Genomic DNA, 27,512 nt, shown 5'->3' with positions numbered 1-27,512 from the left:
GGGTGTGGGTATATCAGAGTGTTACAGTGAGGGGTGTGGGGTATATCAGTGTTACAGTAAGGGAGTGTGGGGTACTTCAAACTGTTACAGTGAGGGGTGTGGGATATATGAGTGTTACAGTGAGGGGTGTGGGGTATATCAGAGTGTTACAGTGAGGGGTGTGGGGTATATCAGTGTGTTGCAGTGAGGGGTGTGGGGTGTATCAGAGTGTTGCAGTGACGGTTGTGGGTTATATCAGAGTGTTACAGTGAGGGGTGTGGGATATATCAGTGTGACAGTGAGGGGTGTGGAGTATATCAGAGTGTTACAGTGATCGCTGTGGGCTGTATCAGAGTGTTACAGTGTGGGTGTGGGGTATATCAGAGTGTTTCAGTGGGGGGTGTGGGGTATATCAGTGTTACAGTGAGGGGTGTGGGGTATATCAGAGTGTTACAGTGAGAATTGTGGGGTATATCAGAGTGTTACAGTGAGAGTTGTGGGATATATCAGAGTGTTACAGTGAGGGGTGTGGGATACATCAGAGTGTTACAGTGAGGGGTGTGGGGTATATCAGAGTGTTACAGTGAGGGGTGTTGGATACATCAGAGTGTTACAGTAAGGGGCGTGGGGTATATCAGAGTGTTACAGTGAGGGGTGTGGGATATATCTGTGTGACAGTGAGGGGTGTGGGTATATCAGAGTGTTACAGTGAGGTGTGTGGGGTATATCAGAGTGTTACAGTGGGGGGGGTATATCAGAGTGTTACAGTGAGGGGTGTGGGGTATATCAGAATGTTACAGTGAGGTTTGTGGGGCATATCAGAGTGTTACAGTGAGGGATGTAGGGTATATCAGTGTTACAATGAGGGGTGTGGGGTATATCAGTGTTACAGTGAGGGGTGTGGGGTATATCAGTGTGACAGTGAGGGGTGTGGGATGTATCAGAGTGTTACAGTGAGGGGTGTGGGGTATATCAGACTGTTACAGTGAAGGGTGTGGGGTATGTCAGAGTGTTGCAGTGATGAGTGTGGGGTATATCTCAGTGTTACAGTGAGACGTGTTGGGTATATCAGAGTGTTATAGTGATGGGTGCGGGGTATATCAGAGAGTTACATTGAGTTGGATGTGTATTATCAGAGTGTTACAGTGAGGTAATGCATTTTGGAAGGTCTAATGCAGGTAACGGAATAGACAGTGAATGGTAGAACCCTCAAGAGTATTGACAGTCAGAGAGATCTAGGTGTACAGGTCCACAGGTCACTGAAAGGGGCAACACAGGTGGAGAAGGTAGTCAAGAAGGCATACGGCATGCTTGCCTTCATTGGCCGGGGGATTGAGTATAAAAATTGGCAAGTCATGTTGCAGCTGTACAGAACCTTAGTTAGGCTACACTTGGAGTATAGTGTTCAATTCTGGTCGCCACACTACCAGAAGGATGTCGAGGCTTTAGAGAGGGTGCAGAAGAGATTAACCAGGATGTTGCCTGGTATGGAGGGCATTAGCTATGAGAAGAGGTTGAATAAACTCGGTTTGTTCTCACTGGAACGACGGAGGTTGAGGGGCGACCTGATAGATGTCTACAAAATTACGAAGGGCATAGACAGAGTGGATCGTCAGAGGCTTTTTCCCAGGGCAGAGGGGTCAATTACGAGGGGGCATAGGTTTAAGGTGAGAGGGGCAAGGTTTAGAGGAGATGTACGAGGCAATTTTTTACACAGAGGGTAGTGGGTGCCTGGAACTCGCTGCTGGAGGAGGTGGTGGAAGCGGGGACGATAGTGATGTTTAAGGGGTATCTTGACAAATGAATAGGATGGGAATTGAGGGATACGGACACCGGAAGTGCAGAAGATTTTCGTTTAGATGGGCAGCATGGCGGCCGCAGGCTTGGAGGGCCGAAGGGCCTGTTCCTGTGCTGTACTTTAGCACAATGAGCTAAACAGCTGGCTTGTAATGCAGAACAAGCCAGCAGCACAGTTCAATTCCCGTACCGGCCTCCCCAAACAGGCGCCGGAATGTGGCGACTAGGGGCTTTTCACAGAAACTTCATTAAGCCTACTCGTGACAATAAGCGATTATTATTATTATTATTGTTATGACATTTAGTAAACTGGCTGAAGACAACTTGTACTCAAAACATCTCGCATTTGGAATTCATCTGTATTATGATTGTGTTCGATTCATGTGTTAAAAGCTGCCTGGTTAGTGAGGTTACTGAGATTCCAATTCAACACACTCAGGTACAGCAGACAAATTCAGTGGAAAGTTTCTTCTACACAAGGCCAGCAAACACTCCCAGGACAGGTACAGCACGGGGTTAGATACAGAGTAACGCTCCCTCTACACTGTCCCCATCAAACACTCCCAGGACAGGTACAGCACGAGGTTAGATACAGAGTAAAGCTCCCTCTACTCTGTCCCCATCAAACACTCCCAGGACAGGTACAGCACGGGGTTAGATACAGAGTAAAGCTCCGTCTACACTGAGATCTACACGGAGATCCAGCAGAGGGCAGTAGAGCGGAGCTGCTGATTGGTTGTTGCGGGGGAAATTTATCATACGTCCGTGTGCTCACCCTATAGTAGATGCTTGTGGTAGAGGGATTGAGTTTCGGAGCTATGAGGTCATGTTGCAGCTGTACAAAACTCTGGTGCGGTCACATTTGGAGTATTGCGTGCAATTCTGGTCGCCGCATTATAGGAAGGATGTGGAAGCATTGGAAAGGGTGCAGAGGAGATTTACCAGAATGTTGCCTGGTATGGAGGGAAGATCTTATGAGTGAAGGCTGAGGGACTTGAGGCTGTTTTCGTTCGAGAGAAGAAGGTTAAGAGGTGACTTAATTGAGGCATACAAGAAGATCAGAGGATTGGATAGGATGGACAGTGAGAGCCTTTTTCCTCGGATGGTGATGTCTAGCATGAGGAGACATAGCTTTAAATTGAGGGGAGACAGATATAAGACAGATGTCAGAGGTAGCTTCTTTACTCAGAGAGTAGTAAGGGCGTGTGCTCACCCTAACATCAAGGCAAGAGACCCTAGCTGTTCAAGTGAAGACAAGCATCCAGCAGAGGGCAGTAGAGCGGAGCTGCTGATTGGCTGTTGCGGGGGAAATTTGTATACATCCGTGCACTCACTCTAACTTGAAGGTGTACCCGAGCAAGAGACGTTAGCTGTTCAAGTGAAGACCATCTAGCAGAGGGCTGTAGAGTGGAGCTGCTGATTGGCTGTTGCGGGGGACATTGGGGCAGACGCGGTCCAGATGCTGGAAGAATAGATGGGGTCGTTTCGGATCAGCGAGAGCAGAAACGGAACCAAGGCAGCGGGGTATTCGAAGGGGAGGATTTGTAGTCAGGAAACTGACATCAAACATGACATCAGGATTTATCGGAACCTGAATATCATCGGATTTTGAACATGGAAGGAAAAAGCACCGTACGCAGTGGGGCGAAACCGTACACGTATTCTTTGTGTGGACGAGGCTTCAGCCAATCATCTGGCCTATCAAAACACAAGCGCAGTCACTCTGGGGAGAAACCGTGGCAATGTGCGGACTGTGGGAAGGGGTTCAGTTATCCATCTGAACTGGAAACTCATCAGCGCCGTCACGCTGGGGAGAGGCCATTCACCTGCTCCACGTGTGGGAAAGGATTTACTGATTCCTCAAATCTCCTGAAAAACCAGCGGGTTCACACTGGGGAGAGACCTTTTTCCTGCTCTGTGTGTACGTAAAGATTTATACAACTATCCCACCTGCTGACACGCCAGCGAGTTCACACTGGGGAACGGCCGTTAAACTGCTGTGTGTGTGGTTTGAGATTCACTGATTCATCCACACTGCACAAACGCCAGCGGATTCACAGTGGGGAGAGATCTCATAAATGTCCAGAATGTGGGGAGTGCTTTAAAAGCTCTTGGGAACTGATATCCCATCAACATGTTCACACTGAAGACAGACCGTTCAGGTGCTCTCACTGTGGGACTGGGTTCAGGTGGTCATCTCAACTCACTGCACACCAGAGAGTTCACACTGGGGAGAGGCCATTCACCTGCTCAGAGTGTGGGAAAGGATTCACTCAGATACCCCACCTGCTGACACACCAGCGAGTTCACACTGGGGAGAGGCCGTTCAACTGCTCCAAGTGTGGGAAGGGATTCACTACCTCCTCCAACCTGTGGACACAGCAGAGACTTTGCAAGAAACTATAGTGATTGGGTTTTGCAGTTAATCACATCCACGATTCAACCATGTTTGTTTGATCTGCTTGTGTGATGTTAATAAATTCCAGCTCAAAATAGGTTTTAATATTATGGGTAAAGTCAAATAAATCAGCCTTCTCTTTAAAAAAAAAAAGTTTGGCGGGGAAATTTGCATACGTCCGTGTGCTCACCCTAACCTGAAGGTGTACCTCAGCAAGAGACCCTAGCTGTTCAAGTGAAGACAAGCATCCAGCAGAGGGCAGTAGAGCGGAGCTGCTGATTGGTTGTTGCGGAGGACATTTGCATACGTCCGTGTGCTCACCCAAACTTGAAGGTGGTTTGTGGAGGAGCTGTTGTCCAGCTCCTCAGAAACTGCATTAGGAAACTGGAGCTGAGCTGGATGAACTTCAGATCATTCGGGAGGCAGCGGTGGTCATAGATAGAAGCTTCAGGGATGTAGTTACTCATAAGAATAAAGATAGATGGGTGACGGTGAGAGGGGCTGGGAGGAAGCAGTCAGTACAGGGATCCCCTGTGGTCGTTCCCCTTAGTAACAAGTATACCGCTTTGGATACTGTTGGAGGGGGGGACTTACCAGGGGTAAGCCATGGGGTACAGGTCTCTGGCACCGGAGTCTGTCCCTGTTGCTCAGAAGGTAAGGGGAGAGAGGAGTAGAGCATTAGTCATTGGAGACTCCATAGTTAGGGGGATAGATAGGAGATTCTGTGGGAACGAGAGAGACTCGCGGTTGATGTGTTGCCTCCCAGGTGCCAGGGTGCGTGATGTCTCGGATCGTGTTTTCGGGATCCTTAAGGGGGAGCAGCCCCAAGTCGTGGTCCACATAGGTACCAACGACATAGGTTGGAAAAGGGATAGGGATGTAAGGCAGGGATTCAGGGAGCTAGGGTGGAAACATAGATCTAGGACAAACAGAGTTATTACCTCTGGGTTGTTACCCGTGCCACATGATAGCGAGATGAGGAATAGGGAGAGAGAGGAGCTGAACACGTAGCTACAGGGATGGTGCAGGAGGGAGGGTTTCAGATTTCTGGATAATTGGGGCTCATTCTGGGGTCGGTGGGCCCTCTACAAACGGGATGGTCTACACCTGGACCAGAGGGGTACCAATATCCTGGGGGTGAAATTTGCTAATGCTATTCAGAAGGGTTCATACTAGTTCAGCAGGGGCTTGGGAACCTGAATTGTAGCTCCAGTATACAGGAGGTTGACAGTAGTGAAGTCATGAGTAAGGTTTCAAAGTTGCAGGAGTGTACCGGCAGGCAGGAAGGTGGTTTAAAGTTTGTCTTCTTCAATGCCAGGAGCATCCGGAATAAGGTGGGTGAACTTGCGGCATGAGTTGGTACCTGGGACTTCGATGTTGTGGCCATTTCGGAGACATGGATAGAGCAGGGACAGGAATGGTTGTTGCAGGTGCCGGGGTTTAGATATTTCACTAAGCTCAGGGAAGGTGGTAAAAGAAGGGGAGGGGTGGCATTGTTAGTCAAGGACAGTATTACGGTGGCAGAAAGGACGTTTGATGAGGACTCGTCTACTGAGGTAGTATGGGCTGAGGTTAGAAACAGGAAAGGAGAGATCAGCCTGTTAGGGGTTTTCTATAGGCCTCCGAAAAGTTCCAGAGATGTAGAGGAAAGGATTGCAAAGATGATTCTGGATAGGAGTGAAAGCAACAGGGTAGTTGTTATGGGGGACTTTAACTTTCCAAATATTCGGCTAAATCGCTGGCTTTTAAAGCAGACCAAGGCAGGCCAGCAGCACAGTTCGATTCCCGTACCAGCCTCCCCGAACAGGCGCCGGAATGTGGCGATTCGGGGTTTTTCACAGTAACTTCATTGAAGCCTACTTGTGACAATAAGCGATTTTCATTTCATTTCATTGACTGGAAATGCTATAGTTTGAGTACTTTAGATGGGTCCGTTTTGGTCCAATGTGTGCAGGAGGGTTTCCTGACACAGTATGGAGATAGGCTAACGAGAGGCGAGGCCATATTGGATTTGGTACTGGGTAATGAACCAGGACAGGTGTTAGATTTGGAGGTAGGTGAACACTTTGGTGATAGTGACCACAATTCAATTACGTTTACTTTAGCGATGGAAAGAGATAGGTATATACCACAGGGCAAGAGTTATATCTGGGGGAAAGGCAATTATGATGCGATGAGGCAAGACTTAGGATGCATCACATGGAGAGGAAAACTGCAGGGGATGGGCACAATGGAAATGTGGAGCTTGTTCAAGGAACAGCTACTGCATATACTTGATAAGTATGTACCTGTCAGGCAGGGAGGAAGTGGTCGAACAAGGGGACCGTGGTTTACTAAAGCAGTCGAAACACTTGTCAAGAGGAAGAAGGAGGCTTATGTAAAGATGAGACATGAAGGTTCAGTTAGGGTGCTTGAAAGTTACAAGTTAGCTAGGAAGGACCTAAAGAGAGAGCTAAGAAGAGCCAGGAGGGGACATGAGAAGTCTTTGGCAGGTAGGATCAAGGATAACCCTAAAGCTCTCTATAGATATGTCAGGAATAAACGAATGACGAAGGTAAGAGTAGGGCCAGTCAAGGACAGTAGTGGGAAGTTGTGCTTGGAGTCCGAGGAGATAGGAGAGGTGCTAAATGAATATTTTTCATCACACAGGAAAAAGACAATGTTGTCGAGGAGAATACTGAGATTCGGGCTACTAGACTAGAAGGGCTTAAGATTCATAAGGAGGAGGTGTTAGCAATTCTGGAAAGTGTGAAAATAGATAAGTCCCCTGGGCCGGATGGGATTTATCCTAGGATTCTCTGGGAAGCTATGGAGGAGATTGCTGAGCATTTGGGTGTGATCTTTAAGTCATCTTTGTCTACAGGAATAGTGCCAGAAGACTGAAGGATAGCAAATGTTGTCCCCTTGTTCAAGAAGGGGAGTAGAGACAACCCCGGTAACTATAGACCAGTGAGCCTTACTTCTGTTGTGGGCAAAATCTTGGAAAGGTTTATAAGAGATAGGATGTATAATCATCTGGAAAGGAATAATTTGATTAGAGATAGTCAACACGATTTTGTGAAGGGTAGGTCGTGCCTCACAAACCTTATTGAGTTATTTGAGAAGGTGACCAAACAGGTGGATGAGGGTAAAGCAGTTGATGTGGTGTATATGGATTTCAGTAAAGCGTTTGATAAGGTTCCCCACGGTAGGCTACTGCAGAAAATACGGAGGCATGGGATTCAGTGTGATTTAGCAGTTTGGATCAGAAATTGGCTAGCTGGAAGAAGACAAAGGGTGGTGGTTGATGGGAAATGTTCAGACTGGAGTCCAGTTACTAGTGGTGTACCACAAGGATCTGTTTTGGGGCCACTGCTGTTTGTCAGTTTTATAAATGACCTGGAGGCGGGCGAAGAAGGATGGGTGAGTAAATTTGCAGATGGCACTAAAGTCGGTGGAGTTGTGGACAGTGCGGACGGATGTTACAAGTTACAGAGGGACATAGATAAGCTGCAGCGCTGGGCTGAGAGGTGGCAAATGGAGCTTAATGCAGAAAAGTGTGAGGTGATTCATTTTGGAAGGAATAACAGGAAGACAGAGTACTGGGCTAATGGTAAAATTCTTGGCAGTGTGGATGAGCAGAGAGATCTCGGTGTCCATGTACATAGATCCCTGAAAGTTGCCACCCAGGTTGAGAGGGTTGTTAAGAAGGCGTATGGTGTGTTAGCTTGTTTTGGTAGAGGGATTGAGTTTCGGAGCCATGAGGTCATGTTGCATCAAAACAAAACTCTGGTGCGGCCGCATTTGGAGCATTGCGTGCAATTCTGGACGCCGCATTATAGGAAGGATGTGGAAGCATTGGAAAGGGTGCAGAGGAGGTTTACCGGAATGTTGCCTGGTATGGAGGGAAGATCTTATGAGGGAAGGCTGAGGGACTTGAGGCTGATTTCGTTCGAGAGAAGATGGTTAAGAGGTGAGTTAATTGAGGCATACAAGATGATCAGAGGATTGGATAGGGTGGACAGTGAGAGCCTTTTTCCTTGGATAGTGTTGTCTAGCACGAGGGGACATAGCTTTAAATTGAGGGGAAGTTCTAACAGGATTAGGCAGAATTGCAAAATTCTAACAGGATTAGACAGGGTAGATTCAGAAAGAATGTTCCCGATGGTGGGGGAGTCCAGAACCAGGGGTCATAGTTTGAGGATAAGGGGTAAACTTTTAGGATTGAGGTGAGGAGAAATTTCTTCACCCAGAGAGTGGTGAGTCTGTGGAATTCACTCCCACAGAAAGTAGTTGAGGCCAAAATGTTGTGTAATTTCAAGAAGGAATTAGATACAGCTCTTGGGGCTAAATGGATCAAGGAATATGGGGGAAGGTGGGATCAGGTTCTTGAACTTGATGATCAGCCATGATCATAATGAATGGCGGAGCAGGCTGGAAGGGCCGAATGGCCTCCTCCTGCTCCTATTTATCTATGTTTCTATATACACTGTCCCCATCAAACAATCCCAGGATGGGTTCAGCACGGGGTTAGATACAGAGTAAAGCTCCTTCTACACTGTCCTCAACAAACACTCCCAGGATGGGTTCAGCACGGGGTTAGATACAGAGTAAAGCTCCTTCTACACTGTCCTCAACAAACACTCCCAGGATGGGTACAGCACGGGGTTAGATACAGAGTAAAGCTCCTTCTACACTGTCCTCAACAAACACTCCCAGGATGGGTACAGCACGGGGTTAGATACAGAGTAAAGCTCCTTCTACACTGTCCTCAACAAACACTCCCAGGATGGGTACAGCACGGGGTTAGATACAGAGTGAAGCTCCCTCTACACTGTCCCCATTAAACACTCCCAGGACAGATACAGCACGGGGTTAGATATAGAGTAAAGCTTCCTCTACACTATCCCCATCAAACACTCCCAGGACAGGTACAGCACGGGGTTAGATACAGAGTAAAGCTCCCTCTACACTGTCCTCATCAAGCACTCCCAGGACAGGTACAGCACGGGGTTAGATACAGAGTAAAGCACCCTCTACACTGTCCTCATCAAGCACTCCCAGGACAGGTACAGCACATTGTTAGATACAGAGGAAAGCTCCCTCTACACTGTCCTCATCAAACACTCCCCGGACAGGTACAGCACATTGTTAGATACAGAGGAAAGCTCCCTCTACACTGTCCTCATCAAACACTCCTAGGACAGGTACAGCACAGGGTTAGATACAGAGTAAAGCTCCCTCTACACTGTCCCCATCAAACACTCCCAGGACAGGTACAGCATGGGAATCGATACAGAGGAAAGCTCCTTCTACACTGTCCCCATCAAACACTCCCAGGACAGGTACAGCACATTGTTAGATACAGAGGAAAGCTCCCTCTACACTGTCCTAATCAAACACTTCCAGGACAGGTACAGCACGGGGTTAGATACAGAGTAAAGCTCCCTCTACACTGTCCCATCAAACACTCCCAGGACATGTACACACGGGGTTAGATACAGAGTAAAGCTCCCTCTACACTGTCCCCATCAAACACTCCCAGGACAGGTACAGCACATTGTTAGATACAGAGGAAAGCTCCCTCTACACTGTCCTAATCAAACACTCCCAGGACAGGTACAGCACGGGGCTAGATAGAGAGGAAAACTCCCTCTACACTGTCCCCATCAAACACTCCCAGGACGGGTACAGAATGGGAATCGATACAGAGGAAAGATCCCCTGCCTATTCCTTTCGCTAATGGACTTACCTTTCTGGAATCGGGTTTCCCAATTGTGTCAGTGTGTTCCTTGCAGCATCTGGGGATTGCGAGTTTGTGGATTGTGCTTTGATGTGGGTCTCTGTGCAATGGAGACGGGCAAGTGAATAATCAACAAGGTGGCAGGTGGATTATAATTTTGGGAAACGTGAAGTTATTCACTTCAGCCGTAAGATTACGAAAGTAGAGTATTTTCTTAAACGTGAGCAACTTGTGTTTATGTTCCAAGAGATGTGGATGCGCTCGTACAAGGAACGCAAAGTTAGCTTGCAGGTGGAGCAAGCATTTAGGAAGGGGAATGTCACGTTGACCTTCATTGTGAGAGGATTGGAGTACAGGGAGAAAGGAATCTTGCTACAAAGGTAGAGGGATTTGGGGAGACCACATCTGGAGTATGATGTGCAGTTTTGGTCTCCACATTTAAGAGAGGATTTTTTTTTCCATTAATTTACGTGATGTGGACATCACTAGTTAGCCCAGCATTCATTGCCCATCCCTAGGTGCCCTCCGGAAGGTGATGGTGTGATGCCTTCTCGAACTGCTGCAGTCCTAGAGGTGTAGGTGCACCTAATGTGCAGTTGGGGAGGGAGGCGTAAGTGCACCCACTGTGCAGTTAGAGAGGGAGTTCCAGGATGTTGCCCCAGCGACAATGATGGAACGGCCGATATATTTCCAAATCAGGATGGTGAGTGACTTGGAGGGGAACCTCCAGGTGGTGGGGTTCCCAGGTATCAGCTGCCCTTGTCCTTTGAGATGGTAGTGGTCGTGGGTTTGGAAGGTGCTGTCTGAGGAACTTTGGTGAGTTACTGCAGTGCATCTTGTAGATGGTGCACACGGCTGCCACTGTTCTTTGGTGGTGGAGGGTTTGAATGTTTGTGGAAGGGAGAGCAATCAAATGAGCTGCTTTGTCCTGGATGGTGTCGAGCTTCTTGAGTGTTCTTGGAGTTGCACTCATCCAGGCAAGTGGAGAGTGTTCCATCACACTCCTGACTTGTGCCTTGTAGATGGTGGACAGGCTTTGGGTGGGGGGGGGTCCGGAGGTGAGTTACTCACTGTAGGATTCCTAGCCTTTGACCTGTCCTGGCAGCCACAGTATTAATGTGGCGAGTACAGTTCAGTTTCTGATCAATAGTAACCCCCACGATGTTGATTGTGGGGGATTCAGCGATGGTAATGCCATTGAATGTCAAGGGGCGGTGGTTAGATCCTCTCTTGTAGGAGATGGTCATTGCCTGGCACTTGTGTGGTGTGAATGTAATTTGCCACTTGTCAGCCCAAGCCTGGATATTGTCCAGGTCTTGCTGCATTCGGACATGGGCTGCCTCATTACCTGAGGAGTCACGAATGGTGCTGAACATTGTGCAGTCATCCACAAACATCCCCACTTCTGACCTTGTGATGGGAGACAGGTAATTGATGAAGCAGCTGAAGATGGTTGGACCTAGGACACTACCCTAATCTAGGACAAAGGTTCGGCACAACATCGTGGGCCGAAGGGCCTGTTCTGTGCTGTATTTTCTATGTTCTATGTTTACCCTGAGGAACTCCTGCAGCGATGTTCTGGAGCTGAGAGGATTGACCTCTAACCATCACAACCATCTTCCTTTGTGCCGGGTACGACTCCAACCAGTGGAGAGTTTCCCCCCTGATTCCCATTGACTGCAGTTTAGCTGGGGCTCCTTGATATCATACTTGGTCAAATGCTGCCTTGATGTCAAGGGCAGTCACTCTCACCTCACTTCTGGAGTTCAGCACTTTTGTCCTTGTTTAAACCATGGATTACTCCCTGTGCCACGTGCCAGTGAGGCTAGAAATAGGAAGATAGAGCAGACAAACACGTGGCTAAACAGCTGGTGTAGGAGGGAGGGTTTCTGTTATCTGGACCACTGGGAGCTCTTCCGGGGCAGGTGTGACCTGTATAAGATGGACGGGTTGCATCTAAACCGGAGAGGCATAAATATCCTGGCCGCGAGGTTTGCTAGTGTCACACGGGAGGGTTTAAACTAGTATGGCAGGGGGGTGGGCACGGGAGCAATAGGTCAGAAGGTGAGAGCATTGAGGGAGAACTAGGGAATAGGGACAGTGTGGCTCTGAGGCAGCGCAGACGGGGAGAAGTTGCTGAACACAGCGGGTCTGGTGGCCTGAAGTGCATATGTTTTAATGCAAGGAGCATTACGGGTAAGGCAGATGAACTTAGAGCTTGGATTACTACTTGGAACTATGATGTTGTTGCCATTACAGAGACCTGGTTGAGGGAAGGGCAGGATTGGCAGCTAAACGTTCCAGGATTTAGATGTTTCAGGCGGGATAGAGGGGGATGTAAAAGGGGAGGCGGAGTTGCGCTACTTGTTCAGGAGAGTATCACAGCTATACAGCGAGAGGACACCTCAGAGGGCAGTGAGGCTATATGGGTAGAGATCAGGAATAAGAAGGGTGCAGTCACAATGTTGGGGGTATACTACAGGCCTCCCAACAGCCAGCGGGAGATAGAGGAGCAGATAGGTAGACAGATTTTGGAAAAGAGTAAAAACAACAGGGTTGTGGTGATGGGAGACTTCAACTTCCCCAATATTGACTGGGACTCACTTAGTGCCAGGGGCTTAGACGGGGCAGAGTTTGTAAGGAGCATCCAGGAGGGCTTCTTAAAACAATATGTAAACAGTCCAACTAGGGAAGGGGCGGTACTGGACCTGGTATTGGGGAATGAGCCCGGCCAGGTGGTAGATGTTTCAGTAGGGGAGCATTTCGGTAACAGTGACCACAATTCAGTAAGTTTTAAAGTACTGGTGGACAAGGATAAGAGTGGTCCGAGGATGAATGTGCTAAATTGGGGGAAGGCTAATTATAACAATATTAGGCGGGAACTGAAGAACATAGATTGGGGGCGGATGTTTGAGGGCAAATCAACATCTGACATGTGGGAGGCTTTCAAGTGTCAGTTGAAAGGAATACAGGACAGGCATGTTCCTGTGAGGAAGAAAGATAAATACGGCAATTTTCGGGAACCTTGGATGACGAGTGATATTGTAGGCCTCGTCAAAAAGAAAAAGGAGGCATTTGTCAGGGCTAAAAGGCTGGGAACAGACGAAGCCTGTGTGGCATATAAGGAAAGTAGGAAGGAACTTAAGCAAGGAGTCAGGAGGGCTAGAAGGGGTCATGAAAAGTCATTGGCAAATAGGGTTAAGGAAAATCCCAAGGCTTTTTACACTTACATAAAAAGCAAGAGGGTAGCCAGGGAAAGGGTTGGCCCACTGAAGGATAGGCAAGGGAATCTATGTGTGGAGCCAGAGGAAATGGGCGAGGTACTAAATGAATACTTTGCATCAGTATTCACCAAAGAGAAGGAATTGGTAGATGTTGAGTCTGGAGAAGGGGGTGTAGATAGCCTGGGTCACATTGTGATCCAAAAAGACGAGGTGTTGGGTGTCTTAAAAAATATTAAGGTAGATAAGTCCCCAGGGCCGGATGGGATCTACCCCAGAATACTGAAGGAGGCTGGAGAGGAAATTGCTGAGGCCTTGACAGAAATCTTTGGATCCTCGCTGTCTTCAGGGGATGTCCCGGAGGACTGGAGAATAGCCAATGTTGTTCCTCTGTTTAAGAAGGGTGGCAGGGATAATCCCGGGAACTACAGGCCGGTGAGCCTTACTTCAGTGGTAGGGAAATTACTGGAGAGAATTCTTCGAGACAGGATCTACTCCCATTTGGAAGCAAATGGACGTATTAGTGAGAGGCAGCACGGTTTTGTGAAGGGGAGGTCGTGTCTCACTAACTTGATAGAGTTTTTCGAGGAGGTCACTAAGATGATTGATGCAGGTAGGGCAGTAGATGTTGTCTATATGGACTTCAGTAAGGCCTTTGACAAGGTCCCTCATGGTAGACTAGTACAAAAGGTGAAGTCACACGGGATCAGGGGTGAACTGGCAAGGTGGATACAGAACTGGCTAGGCCATAGAAGGCAGAGGGTAGCAATGGAGGGATGCTTTTCTAATTGGAGGGCTGTGACCAGTGGTGTTCCACAGGGATCAGTGCTGGGACCTTTGCTCTTTGTAGTATATATAAATGATTTGGAGGAAAATGTAACTGGTCTGATTAGTAAGTTTGCAGACGACACAAAGGTTGGTGGAATTGCGGATAGCGATGAGGACTGTCTGAGGATACAGCAGGATTTAGATTGTCTGGAGACTTGGGCGGAGAGATGGCAGATGGAGTTTAACCTGGACAAATGTGAGGTAATGCATTTTGGAAGGGCTAATGCAGGTAGGGAATATACAGTGAATGGTAGAACCCTCAAGAGTATTGAAAGTCAAAGAGATCTAGGAGTACAGGTCAACAGATCACTGAAAGGGGCTACACAGGTGGAGAAGGTAGTCAAGAAGGCATACGGCATGCTTGCCTTCATTGGCCGGGGCATTGAGTATAAGAATTGGCAAGTCATGTTGCAGCTGTATAGAACCTTAGTTAGGCCACACTTGGAGTATAGTGTTCAATTCTGGTCGCCACACTACCAGAAGGATGTGGAGGCTTTAGAGAGGGTGCAGAAGAGATTTACCAGAATGTTGCCTGGTATGGAGGGCATAAGCTATGAGGAGCGATTGAATAAACTCGGTTTGTTCTCACTGGAACGAAGGAGGTTGAGGGGCGACCTGATAGAGGTATACAAAATTATGAGGGGCATAGACAGAGTGGATAGTCAGAGGCTTTTCCCCAGGGTAGAGGGGTCAATTACTAGGGGGCATAGGTTTAAGGTGAGAGGGGCAAAGTTTAGAGTAGATGTACGAGGCAAGTTTTTTACGCAGAGGGTAGTGGGTGCCTGGAACTCACTACCGGAGGAGGTAGTGGAGGCAGGGACGATAGGGACATTTAAGGGGCATCTTGACAAATATATGAATAGGATGGGAATAGAAGGATACGGACCCAGGAAGTGTAGAAGATTGTAGTTTAGTCGGGCAGTATGGTCGGCACGGGCTTGGAGGGCCGAAGGGCCTGTTCCTGTGCTGTACATTTCTTTGTTCTTTCTTTGTTTGTAATGAGGTCAGGAGCTGAGTGACCCTGGCGGGACCCAAACTGAGCGTCCGTGAGCAGGTTATTGCTGAGTAAGTGCCGCTTGATAGCACTGTTGATGATTCCTTCCATCACCTTGCTGATGATGGAGAGCAGACTGATAGGACGGTAATTGGCTGGATTGGATTTGTCCTGTTTCCTGTGTACAGGACACACCTGGACAACTTTCCACATTGCCGGGTAGATGCCAGTGTTGTAGCTGTCCTGGAACAGCTTGGCTAGAGGTGTGACGTGTTCTGGAGCACAAGTCTTCAGTACTATTGCCGGAATATTTCAGGGCCCAGAGCCTTTGCAGTATCCAGTGCCTTCAGCCATTATTTGATGTCACGTGGAGTGAATCGTATTGGCTGAAGACCGACATCCGTGATGCTGGGGACCTCCGGAGGAGACCGAGATGGATCATCCACTCGGCACTTCTGGCTGAAGATTGTTGCGAATGCCTCAGCCTTATCGTTTGCTCATATGTGCTGGGTTCTGAAGTGTTGGGTGCTCTGAGGTACAGGCGAACCAACACGGTTGCGATTGGTACAACGCAGTTTTATTCAATTTAACTATTTATACATCAGACTTGGTACTCAGCACGTTGTGACGGTGTGAGTGTCTTGCTATGAGGTCCTGGCCCTGTGCTGTCTCCTGATGGACTGCCCAGGAAGTGTCGTGTTTCTTGTCTTATACTGTGTCTGCTCTTGTCTGTGATTGGCTGTCGTGTTATGTGTGCTAATTGGTCTGTTGGTCTGTCTATCATTATGTATGTGTTATGATGTATGTTTGAATATCATGACAGGCTCCTCCATCATTGAGGATGGGGATATTTGGGGAGCCTCCTCCTCCAGTGAGTTGTTTAATTGTCCACCACCATTCACAGCTGGATGTGGCAGGACTGCAGAGATCTGACGTGTTGGTTGTGGAATCGCTTAGCTCTGTCCATTACTTGCTGCTTATGCTGTTCGGCAACACAAGTAGTCCTGTGTTGTAGCTTCACCAGGTCGACACCTCATTGTTGGTATGCCAAGTGTTGTGTAACTTTGGAATTCTCAATCCCAGAGGCTGGGTATAGACAGATTGATGGAAATTAAGGGATATGAGGAGCGAGCAGGAAACGAGAGTCCAAGCCCCAAATCAGCCATGATCATAATGAACGGCGGGGCCGGTGCAAATGGGCCGTTTCGTCTATTTGTTGTGTGAACAGCTGCTGCCATGTTCACAAACACCACCCCCCAGTTACAGCCAACAGAGACGGGGAACATCACTACGTCCCTCCATACCCGGGTCACACCTGAGGTATTCAACCCTCCCTCGGCTAACTCACCCCGGTCTCCCCACCCCGCCCTCTTGTGACTGTTCTTCCTGTGTCTGTCTTCAGTCAGCTTAACTTCTCCCTTAACCACTGTCAGGCTTTGTGAACTTACTCTTCGCAAGTTTCTTCAAGAAGTGATTCCTTTTGACCAGCTGATGAAGATCAGTAGCTGAATCGATGCTCACGATTGACTAATTGAGCTTTCTTTATTGAAACTGATGTACGGTGAGGGGATGAGCCTGACGTTGTAAGTGTATTTACTGTGGAATATGCGAAATATAATCGACAGAAGTGGAAGCAGGAGCTCTTCCTCCTCTGTGTCAGTAGGTTGTTGGTTCAAGTTGCTCTTCAGAGAATTGAATCGATAATCTCGGCTGACACACTCGGTGGAGTGCTGAGGGGGTGCTGCTCTCTCAACCATGGAATTGTTCGGTGTGACTTGAAATTGAGGCCCTCCCCTTGTCTGCTGTCTCAGGTTGGAGATTTCAGGGCTACCATTTGGACGATGCTGTGAAAGGCAATACATAAATACCCCTGTGTGCACTCCAGCCTTTTGATTCTGGCTCGCAGTCCGTCATCCCTTCCCTATCAAAGAATCATAGAATTTACAGTGCAGAAGGAAGCCATTCGGCCCATTGAATCTGCACCGGCCCTTGGAAAGAGCATCCGACTTAAGCCCACACCTCCACCCTATCCCCGTAACCCCACCTAACCTTTGGACACCAAGGGACAATTTATCATGGCCAATCCACCTAACCTGCACATCTTTGGACTGTGGGAGGAACCCGGAGGAAACCCACGCACACACGGGGAGAACGTGCATACTCCGCGCAGACGGTCATCCGAGGCCGGAATTGAAGCCGGGATCCTGGAGCTGTGAGGAAGCGGTGCTAACCACTGTGCCATCGCCCGCCCCCGCCATGCTCTACCCTCAGTATTGAGAGTCCTTGGCATCGTGTCATCCTCCACCGAGACTCCTCCCCCTCATTCCCTCCCTCTCAAAGCCTCTTCGAACTGCGTCCCTGACAGTCGCCTCGTCTCCATTCTCTTTCCCGCACACCCCCGCCCCCCCCCCCCCCACCGGCACCCCTGATGCTGGTCGTGCACGGAGCTATCTGCGATTGGTTCGAAGCCCATCATTATTCGCTGTTTACCATCTCTGGTTGGTCACGTTCACGACATGTCTTCCGGTTCATTCTCATTCTAATCGCCAGCTGCCATCAATAGCTTTTATTTTTACCCCTCCTGCTTCAAAGAAACCGAGGCACCTTGAACCAGCGTAATGAGGTTGCTTTGACGAGGCCTTTGTGTCGAGCTCGAGATGGCCTTTCTGACGGCACTCTGTGGCAGCTGCCTGCATTTACTAACCGACTGATCCAATTGTCAAAGTGCAGCTTGATGTCTGTGACCGCCTGACCTTCGGAGGTGGAAGCTGCCACGTGACCTGTCAGTCTGAAACCAGAAAAAGGCTGTTCCCCTTCTCATTAACGTTGCGCCCAGGTATTAGGGGAATTATGCCATCCCCTCCATTGATCTTGTTCAACAACACGCTCTTCAAAGGAATTGACAAAGCAAAACTTGCATTTATTTATATCGCACATTTCATGACCTCTGATCGTTTCAAAGTGTTTTACAGTCATTGAAGTACGTTTTGAAGAGCAGTCACTGTTTTAGTGTTGGAAATGCCGCAGCCAATTTGTGCACAGCAAGATCACACAAACAGCACTGTGACAATGATCAGATAATCTATATTTCAGTGACATTTATTGAAGGATAAACATTGGTTGAGACACGAGGAAAACTTTGCTCTCCCTCAAATAGTACTGTGAGATCTTTAGTGTCGACCTACCACAGGCGACAGTGCAGCACTCCCTCAGTACTGACCGACCCTCTGACAGTGCCGCACTCCCTCAGTACTGACCCTCTGACAGTGCAGCACTCCCTCAGTACTGACCCTCTGACAGTGCAGCACTCCCTCAGTACTGACCCTCTGACAGTGCAGCACTCCCTCAGTACTGACCCTCTGACAGTGCAGCACTCCCTCAGTACTGACCCTCTGACAGTGCGACACTCCCTCAGTACTGACCCTCTGACAGTGCGGCACTCCCTCAGTACTGACTGACCCTCTGACAGTGCAGCACTCCCTCAGTACTGACCGACCCTCTGACAGTGCAGCACTCCCTCAGCACTGACCCTCTGACAGTGCAGCACTCCCTCAGTACTGACCCTCTGACAGTGCGGCACTCCCTCAGCACTGACCCTCTGACAGTGCCGCACTCCCTCAGTACTGACTGACCCTCTGACAGTGCAGCACTCCCTCAGCACTGACCCTCTGACAGTGCAGCACTCCCTCAGTACTGACCCTCTGACAGTGCCGCACTCCCTCAGTACTGACCCTCTGACAGTGCAGCACTCCCTCAGTACTGACCCTCTGACAGAGCAGCACTCCCTCAGTACTGACCCTCTGACAGTGCGGCACTCCCTCAGCACTGACCCTCTGACAGTGCAGCACTCCCTCAGTACTGACCCTCTGACAGTGCGGCACTCCCTCAGCACTGACCGACCCTCTGACAGTGCAGCACTCCCTCAGTACTGACCCTCTGACAGTGCAGCACTCCCTCAGTACTGACCCTCTGACAGTGCAGCACTCCCTCAGTACTGACCATCTGACACTGCAGCACTCCCTCAGTACTCACCCTCTGATAGTGCAGCACTCCCTCAGTACTGACCCTCTGACAGTGCAGCACTCCCTCAGTACTGACCCTCTGACAGTGCGGCACTCCCTCAGTACTGACCCTCTGACAGTGCAGCACTCCCTCAGTACTGACCCTCTGACAGTGCGGCACTCCCTCAGTACTGACCGACCCTCTGACAGTGCAGTACTCCCTCAGTACTGACCGACCCTCTGACAGTGCAGCACTCACTCAGTACTGACCCTCTGACAGTGCAGCACTCCCTCAGTACTGACCCTCTGACAGTGCGGCACTCCCTCAGTACTGACCCTCTGACAGTGCAGCACTCACTCAGTACTGACCCTCTGACAGTGCAGCACTCCCTCAGTACTGACCCTCTGACAGTGCAGCACTCCCTCAGTACTGACCCTCTGACAGTGCAGCACTCACTCAGTACTGACCCTCTGACAGTGCAGCACTCCCTCAGTACTGAGCCTCTGACAGTGCAGCACTCACTCAGTACTGACCCTCTGACATTGCAGAACTCCCTCAACACTGACCCTCTAACAGTGCAGCACTCACTTAGTCCTAACCCTCTGACAGTGCAGCACTCCCTCAGTCCTGACCCTCTGACACTGCAGCACTCCCTCAGTACTGACCCTCTGACAGTGCAACACTCCCTCAGTACTGACCGACCCTCTGACAGTGCAGCACTCACTTAGTCCTAACCCTCTGACAGTGCAGCACTCACTTAGTCCTAACCCTCTGACAGTGCAGCACTCCCTCAGTCCTGACCCTCTGACACTGCAGCACTCCCTCAGTACTGACCCTCTGACAGTGCAGCTCTACCTCAGCACTGACCCTCTGACAGTGCAGCACTCCCTCAGTACTGACCCCGTGACAGTGCAGCACTCCCTCAGTACTGACCCTCTGACAGTGCAGCACTCCCTCAGCACTGATGCTCGGACAGTGCAGCACTCCCTCAGTACCGACCCTCTGACAGTGCAGCACTCCCTCAGTACTGACCCTCTGACAGTGCAGCACACCCTCAGCACTGATACTCGGACAGTGCAGCACTCCCTCAGTACTGACCCTCTGACAGTGCAGCACTCCCTCAGTACTGACCCCGTGACAGTGCAGCACTCCCTCAGTACTGACCCTCTGACAGTGTAGCACTCCCTCAGCACTGATGCTCGGACAGTGCAGCACTCCCTCAGTACCGACCCTCTGACAGTGCAGCACTCCCTCAGTACTGACCCTCTGACAGTGCAGCACACCCTCAGCACTGATACTCGGACAGTGCAGCACTCCCTCAGCACTGATACTCGCACAGTGCAGCACTCCCTCAGTACCGACCCTCTGACAGTGCAGCACTCCCTCAGTTCTGACCCTCTGACAGTGCAGCATTCCTTCAGTACTGATTCTCTGACAGTGCAGCACTCCCTCAGTACTGACCCTCTGACAGTGCAACATTCCCTCAGTTCTGACCCTCTGACAGTGCAGCATTCCTTCAGTACTGATTCTCTGACAGTGCAGCACTCCCTCAGTACTGACCCTCTGACAGTGCAGCACTCCCTCAGTACTGACCCTCCGACAGTGCAGCTCTACCTCAGCACTGACCCTCTGACAGTGCAGCACTCCCTCAGTACTGACCCTCTGACAGTGCAGCTCTACCTCAGCACTGACCCTCTGACAGTGCAACATTCCCTCAGTTCTGACCCTCTGACAGTGCAGCATTCCTTCAGTACTGATTCTCTGACAGTGCAGCACTCCCTCAGTACTGACCCTCTGACAGTGCAGCGCTCCCTCAGTACTGACCCTCTGACAATGCAGCACTCCCTCAGCACTGATCCTCTGACAGTGCAGCACTCCCTCAGTACTGACTCTCTGACAGTGCAGCACTCCCTCAATACTGACCCTCTGACAGTGCAGCACTCCCTCAGTACTGACCCTCTAACAGTGCGGCACTCCCTCAGTACTGACCCTCTGACAGTGCGGCACTCCCTCAGCACTGACCCTCTGACAGTGCAGCACTCCCTCAGCACTGACCCTCTGACAGTGCAGCACTCCCTCAGTACTGACTCTCTGACAGTGCAGCACTCCCTCAGTACTGACTCTCTGACAGTACAGCACTCCCTCAGCACTGACCCTCTGACAGTGCAGCACTCCCTCAGTACTGACTCTCTGACAGTGCAGCACTCCCTCAGTACTGACTCTCTGACAGTGCAGTACTCCCTCAGCACTGATCCTCTGACAGTGCAGCACTCCCTCAGTACTGACCCTCTGACAGTGCAGCACTCCCTCAGTACTGACCATCAGACAGTGCAGCACTCCCTCAGTACTGACCCTCTGACAGTGGAGCACTCCCTCAGTACTGACTCTCTGACAGTGCAGCACTCTCTCAGCACTGACCCTCTGACAGTGCAGCACTCCCTCAGTACTGACTCTCTGACAGTGCAGCACTCCCTCAGTACTGACTCTCTGACAGTGCAGCACTCCCTCAGCACTGATCCTCTGACAGTGCAGCACTCCCTCAGTACTGACTCTCTGACAGTGCAGCACTCCCTCAGTACTGACCCTCTGACAGTGCAGCACTCGCTCAGTACTGACCCTCCGACAGTGCAGACTTTAAGCAATGCCTAATGAAGAGCTCTGATGTGGAGTTGCCGGCGTTGGACTGGGGTGAGCACAGTAAGAAGTCTTGCAACACCCGGTTAATGCAGAGAGAGGTAGTGAGGTGGAGCTTTCGGGAGCGAATTCCAGAGCTTGGGCCTTGCCAACTGAAATGATGGAGCGATGGGAATTGTGGATGGAGGAATGAAGAGATATCGGGGGATTATCCAGGTGAAGGAGGTTATAGGGTTCGGAAGGGGGATGAGAATTTTAATTTTGTGGTGTTGATGGACTGGGTGTGAGTGTAATTCAGCGAATGCAAGAACAAGTCCAAAAAGAATTGACGATCCTGTTGCTCTGCCTCGGTGGCTGCTCATCGTGGACACCTTTCGGGACCCTTTGCAATTTGGGCTTTCAGAGTGTTGCCTCCGTGTGAAGGAACCGCAATTTGCCCAGGAACAGGGAGAATGTAGGTGCAGGCTGTGCAGTGAATACCAATGTTTCGGCACAGTCAGTGTGGTAAAATGCCGCCAAGCGTTTCACAGGGGCCCACGTTTTGACATTGAGCCACATAAGGGACAGGTGGTCGGAGTGGTCAGTCAGTGCGGAGCAGACAGAGCCAGCGGGGTTTCGGGAGGGAATCCCAGGGCGTAGATACCTGAAGGCCAACTGGGCTGGGGCGATTAAAATCAGAATGCTCCAGAGGCCGGGATTAACAGATATCTCGGAGGATCGTGCTGCTGCAGAGTGTTGCAGAGATAGGGAGGGGAGTGGCCGTGGAGGGATAGAATGAGAATGAGAAAACTGAAGCCTCACTTGAACAGGTGCTAATGTATGTTCAGGATGTGGCGATGTAATAGTAATCCCACTGGACTAGCAATCCAGAATCCCAGTCTAATGCCCTACGTGTCACTGGTTCAAATCTCACCATGGGAACTGGTGGAATTTGAATTCCATTAATAAATCTGGAATTGAAAGTTAGTCTCAGTAAGGGTGACCATGAGCAGCACGGTTGCATTGTGGATAGCACAATTGCTTCCCAGCTCCAGGGTCCCAGGTTCGATTCCGGCTTGGGTCACTGTCTGTGCGGAGTCTGCACGTTCTCCCCGTGTGTGCGTGGGTTTCATCCGGGTGTTCCGGTTTCCTCCCACAGTCCAAAGATGTGCAGGTTAGGTGGATTGGCCATGATCAGTTGCCCATAGTGTCCAGAAAAAAAAGGTTTGGGTGGGGTTAATGGGTTACAGGGATAGGGTGGAGACGTGCACTTGTGTGCCCTTTCCAAGGGCCGGTACAGACTCGGTGGGCCGAGTGGCCTACTTCTGCAGTGTGAATTCTATGAAAGTTCTATGAAATTATATCCCAATTTGTTTTCACCATGACCTGCGCTTCTGATTGTGTAAAAACCCGTCTGGTTCACTAATGTCCCTTTAGGGAAGGAAATCTGCCGTCCTTACCCAGTCTGGCCTACATGTGACTCCAGACCCACAGCAATGGATTGACTCTTAGATGCCTGTCAAATGGCGTCGCGCCCGCCCTGTGTCGCGCCCGCCCTGTGTCGCGCCCGCCCTGTGTCGCGCCCGCCCCGTGTCGCGCCCGCCCCGTGTCGCGCCCGCCCCGTGTCGCGCCCGCCCCGTGTCGCGTCCGCCCCGTGTCGCGCCCGCCCCGTGTCGCGCCCGCCCCGTGTCGCGCCCGCCCCGTGTCGCGCCCGCCCCGTGTCGCGCCCGCCCCGTGTCGCGCCCGCCCCGTGTCGCGCCCGCCCCGTGTCGCGCCCGCCCCGTGTCGCGCCCGCCCCGTGTCGCGCCCGCCCCGTGTCGCGCCCGCCCCGTGTCGCGCCCGCCCCGTGTCGCGCCCGCCCCGTGTCGCGCCCGCCCGTGTCGCGCCCGCCCCGTGTCGCGCCCGCCCCGTGTCGCGCCCGCCCCGTGTCGCGCCCGCCCCGTGTCGCGCCCGCCCCAAGTGTCTCTCTCTCTCTTTCTCTCCCAATTTATTTTCACCATGACCTGCGCTTCTGTCTGTGGCAGAACGTGAATTGAGGAGAATAATAGGCTGCACTTCCTGATGGTTGTCTTGACAACGATGATTCTTCTGCCGGGCGCACTGTCGGTGCATTAATCCACTGCGGCTTAATCTTCACAGAAAGCAGATTAGTAACAGGAGAGGGCCAACAAAGGTAAATATTAAGCTTCATTTCTTAAACAAACATCCAACGATAGCTCTTTAATCTTTCCAATTCCGTGGAAATGTTTGTAAATTCGCAGAAGGCCTAGAGCTTTGTTTGTCACAAAAAACTGTTGGAGCCGAACAGGTCAACACATTACAACCAGTGTCCCCCTCAAACACTCCCAGGACAGGTACAGCATGGGGTTAGATACAGAGTAAAGCTCCCTCTACACTGTCCCCATCAAACACTCCCAGGACAGGTACAGCACGGGGTTAGATCCAGAGTAAAGCTCCCTCTACACTGTCCCCATCAAACACTCCCAGGACAGGTACAGCACGGGGTTAGATCCAGAGTAAAGCTCCCTCTACACTGTCCCCATCAAACACTCCCAGGACAGGTATAGCACAGGGTTAGATACAGAGTAAAGCTTCCTCTACACTGTCCCCAACAAACACTCCCAGGATAGGTACAGTACGGGGTTAGATACAGAGTAAAGCTTCCTCTACACTGTCCCCAACAAACACTCCCAGGACAGGTATAGCACAGGGTTAGATACAGAGTAAAGCTTCCTCTACACTGTCCCCAACAAACACTCCCAGGATAGGTACAGTACGGGGTTAGATGCAGATAAAGCTTCCTCTACACTGTCCCCAACAAACACTCCCAGGACAGGTACAGTTCGGGGTTAGATACAGAGTAAAGCTTCCTCTACACTGTCCCCAACAAACACTCCCAGGACAGGGAGAGCACAGGGTTAGATACAGAGTAAAGCTTCCTCTACACTGTCCCCAACAAACACTCCCAGGATAGGTACAGTACGGGGTTAGATACAGAGTAAAGCTTCCTCTACACTGTCCCCAACAAACACTCCCAGGACAGGTACAGCACGGGGTTAGATACAGAGTAAAGCTCCCTCTACACTGTCCCCATCAAACACTCCCAGGACAGGTACAGCACAGGGTTAGATCCAGAGTAAAGCTCCCTCTACACTGTCCCCATCAAACACTCCCAGGACAGGTACAGCACTGGGTTAGATACAGAGTAAAGCTCCCTCTACACTGTCCCCATCAAACACTCACAGGACAGGTACAGCACAGAGTTAGATACAGAGTAAATCTCCCTCTACACTGTCCCATTCAAACACTCCCAGGACAGATACAGCACAGGGTTAGATACAGAGTAAAGCTCCCTCTACACTGTCCCCATCAAACACTCCCAGGACGGGTGCAGCACGGGGTTAGATACAGAGTAAAGCTCCCTCTACACTGTCCCCATGAAACACTCCCAGGACAGGTACAGCACGGGGTGAGATATACAGAGTAAAGCTTCCTCTAGACTGTCCCCATCAAACATTCCTAGGACAGGTACAGCACGGGGTTAGATACAGAGTAAAGCTCCCTCTACACTGTCCCCATCAAACACTCCCAGGACAGGTACAGCGAGGTTAGATACAGAGTAAAGCTCCCTCTACATTGTCCCCATCAAACATTTCCAGGACAGGTACAGAACGGGGTTAGATACAGAGTAAAGCTCCCTCTACACTGTCCCCATCAAACACTCCCAGGACAGGTACAGCATGGGGTGACCCACTGTCCCCATCAAACATTCCCAGGACAGGTACAGCACTGGGTTAGATACAGAGTAAAGCTCCCTCTACACTGTCCCCATCAAACACTCCCAGGACAGGTACAGCATGGGGTGAGATACAGAGTAAAGCTCCCTCTACACTGTCCCCATCAAACATTCCCTGGACAGGTACAGCACGGGGTTAGATACAGAGTAAAGCTCCCTCTACACTGTCCCCATCAAACACTCCCAGGACAGGTACAGCATGGGGTGAGATACAGAGTAAAGCTCCCTCTACACTGTCCCCATCAAACACTCCCATGACAGGTACAGCACAGGGTTAGATACAGAGTAAAGGACCCTCTACACTGTCCCCATCAAACACTCCCAGGACAGGTACAGCATGGGGTGAGATACAGAGTAAAGCTCCCTCTGCACTGTCCCCATCAAACACTCCCAGGACAGGTACAGCATGGGGTGAGATACAGAGTAAAGCTCCCACTACACTGTCCCCATCAAACACTCCCAGGACAGGTACAGCACGGGGTTAGATACAGAGTAAAGCTTCCTCTACACTGTCCCCATCAAACACTCCCAGTACAGGTACAGCACGGGGTTAGATACAGAGTAAAGCTCCCTCTACACTGTCCCTATCAAACACTCCCAGGACAGGTACAGCACGGGGTGAGATACAGAGTAAAGCTCCCTCTACACTGTCCCCATCAAACACTCCCAGGACAGGTACAGCACGGGGTTAGATACAGAGTAAAGCTCCCTCTGCACTGTCCCCATCAAACACTCCCAGGACAGGTACAGCACGGGGTTAGATACAGAGTAAAGCTCCCTCTACACTGTCCCAATCAAACACTCCCAGGACAGGTACAGCACGGGGTTAGATACAGAGTAAAGCTCCCTCTACACTGTCCCCATCAAACACTCCCAGGACAGGTGCAGCACGGGGTTCGATACAGAGTAAAGCTCCCTCTACACTGTCCCAATCAAACACTCCCAGGACAGGTACAGCACGGGGTTAGATACAGAGTAAAGCTCCCTCTACACTGTCCCCATCAAACACTCCCAGGACAGGTACAGCACGGGGTTAGATACAGAGTAAAGCTCCCTCTACACTGTCCCAATCAAACACTCCCAGGACAGGTACAGCACGGGGTTAGATACAGAGTAAAGCTCCCTCTACACTGTCCCCATCAAACACTCCCAGGACAGGTACAGCACGGGGTTAGATACAGAGTAAAGCTCCCTCTACACTGTCCCCATCAAACACTCCCAGGACAGGTACAGCACAGGGTTAGATACAAAGTAAAGCTCCCTCTACAGTGTCCCCATCAAACACTCCCAGGACAGGTACAGCCTGGGTTATTTTGCATCTCTACCATCCTGTGCCCTCTCTGACTGCAGCAATATCCCAAAAGGAATATTCTTGTTTTGTGGGTACACAGTCTGTCGCAGCTCTTGACCTTCTCCAACAGGTAGGAGGTACTTGCTCCCTGTGTGGATGAGGAAAAGGACTGTTTGGAGGTGAGCTTGCTGACCACTGCAACGTGGTACAGGAGGCCATTCAAGTGCGGGGGAGGAAAACGACAAGTGGTAGGATTCTATAATTGGGGGAACCTTTGTAAGCAGGACCGAGAGTTCCACATGGTATGTTGCCTGCCCGGTGCCAGGGTGAGCGACATCTCTAACCAGCGATGTCTGGAGCGGTAGTGCGAGGATCCAGTTGTTGTGGACCACATTGGGACCAACAACATAGGCAAGAGTAGGAAAGAGGACCTGTTTGAGGAATATCAAGCACTGGGAACTAAATTAATGAACATGGCTTCAAGGGTTATAATCTCTGGATTATTGCCCGAGCCACATGCAAATTGGCTAGGGATGAGAAAATTAGGGAAGTAAACATGTGGTGAAAGGAGTGGTGCAGGAAAGTGGGGTTCCATTTCATGGGGGAATGACATCAGTACTGGGCTAAGAGGGATCAGTGCCGTTGGGACGGTCTCCACCTGAATCGATCTGGGACCAGTGTTCTAGCGGAAAGAATAAATAGGGTGGTCACAAGGACTTTAAACTAGCAAATGGGGGTGGGGGGGGGGGGGGGAGGTTGTAAAACTACAAGAAGTCTAATGGTTAATGGGGACCAAAATAGCAGGTCAGCATGAGGAGAAGGTAGATGTTAATAAGATGAACAGGCAGGGCTAGTCTAACGACTGCAGAGG

At 50.4% G+C, this 27,512-nt stretch overlaps 1 protein-coding gene across 2 annotated transcripts in view; it reads left to right on the top strand.

Moving 5' to 3' along the window:
- The window catches only part of nim1ka (NIM1 serine/threonine protein kinase a), an 80,835-nt gene that overhangs the window by 6,884 nt on the left and 46,439 nt on the right, over positions 1-27,512 (top strand). Inside the window, exon 1 of one of the 2 annotated variants that reach the window (XM_072515652.1) lies at positions 23,615-23,727. The exons of the other annotated variant lie outside the window; for it this stretch is intronic. The gene's annotated coding sequence lies outside the window, so the exon portion shown is untranslated. Of the gene's footprint in view, positions 1-23,614; positions 23,728-27,512 lie in introns of those variants that run through there. 2 annotated transcript variants of the gene reach the window in all.

Source organism: Scyliorhinus torazame, chromosome 9 (assembly GCF_047496885.1).
Source record: "Scyliorhinus torazame isolate Kashiwa2021f chromosome 9, sScyTor2.1, whole genome shotgun sequence".
NCBI lineage: Eukaryota > Metazoa > Chordata > Chondrichthyes > Carcharhiniformes > Scyliorhinidae > Scyliorhinus > Scyliorhinus torazame.
The sequence above is the reverse complement of the archived record's forward strand: the minus strand, read 5'-3'. Positions and strand labels throughout refer to the sequence as shown.